Below are 1,207 nucleotides of genomic sequence, written 5' to 3' on the forward strand. Positions count from 1 at the left end.
GGGAAGACTGAAGGAGTACATCGACTATAAATCGTTTTGCGATGGTTTGTGCAAACGTTGTTTCAATTTGCTAATCGATAAAATCTTTAACACACTTTTTCAAGCCTTTTAAAGCAAGTTAAGATTGAAGAGAATTATAAGCAGTCTAAGCGAAACGGAAAGGCTGCCCGAATGTGCCTTCCGCTGTAAGATTACCTTAAGTTAAGCTTAATCATCATATTTGTTGAGCAAATAATAAAAATGTTGGAAAATCTAAACTAAAATGCGTTTTATTTCAACAAATCAAACCTCATGAAAACGCCTACAAGAACAGATTCACGTGACGGAACAAACGTTCGGCAACCTTGCGCCCCCTCTTCATCTTGGTAGTCAATTCTTTAATTCACGCTCCACTCTCCACTGTCAATCCACCTCTGCGAGACAATCTAGACTCGTTTCGGAACTAATTTAAAACATGATGCTGCATCGTGACCTTAAAATGATGAAATATTCAAATATTCAAGAAAATTGTTAAACAAAATAAACTAAACTTACTAAATTTAACATAAACTTTGCACATCCTGCTTGTTTTGTTTACTTTTATATTTATGATTTGCTCCAGATAGTATTGTTGATATCAATCCAAAATGTAGAACTAACGTTCACCGCAAAAAGAACTGCACGCAATGTGAAGCTATTGGTAGCGGATAATGAACAGACATTTTTCAATCACCGCAGCATGACAACATTTTGACGGAAAGTGGAATAACATCAAAACAAATATAGTACGCCAACGTGAGCACAGACGGCGCTAGTGTTTCATCGCGGTTTTAACGTATTTTTATTCGGCTGAAATTTGAATTTTGCCTCAGAAAAATGTGTCAAATTTGTTCGTGGTGTCATGTCCGTTCGTCCGTGATTTAACATAAACTTTGCACATCCTGCTTGTTTTGTTTACTTTTATATTTATGATTTGCTCCAGATAGTATTGTTGATATCAATCCAAAATGTAGAACTAACGTTCACCGCAAAAAGAACTGCACGCAATGTGAAGCTATTGGTAGCGGATAATGAACAGACATTTTTCAATCACCGCAGCATGACAACATTTTGACGGAAAGTGGAATAACATCAAAACAAATATAGTACGCCAACGTGAGCACAGACGGCGCTAGTGTTTCATCGCGGTTTTAACGTATTTTTATTCGGCTGAAATTTGAATTTTGCC

General features: G+C 36.5%; 1 long non-coding RNA gene across 1 annotated transcript; it reads right to left on the minus strand.

The window, feature by feature from the left end:
* Positions 1–243: 243 nt before the first annotated feature.
* Positions 244–619, minus strand: LOC119767031. Its single transcript, XR_005277280.1, has 2 exons — positions 535–619; positions 244–472 (listed from the first exon to the last, which is right to left on the minus strand). It is a non-coding gene; the product is annotated as an uncharacterized LOC119767031 (long non-coding RNA).
* Positions 620–1,207: the final 588 nt, after the last annotated feature.

The sequence above is a fragment of the Culex quinquefasciatus genome, chromosome 2, assembly GCF_015732765.1.
Source record: "Culex quinquefasciatus strain JHB chromosome 2, VPISU_Cqui_1.0_pri_paternal, whole genome shotgun sequence".
In the NCBI taxonomy this organism is placed as follows: domain Eukaryota; kingdom Metazoa; phylum Arthropoda; class Insecta; order Diptera; family Culicidae; genus Culex; species Culex quinquefasciatus.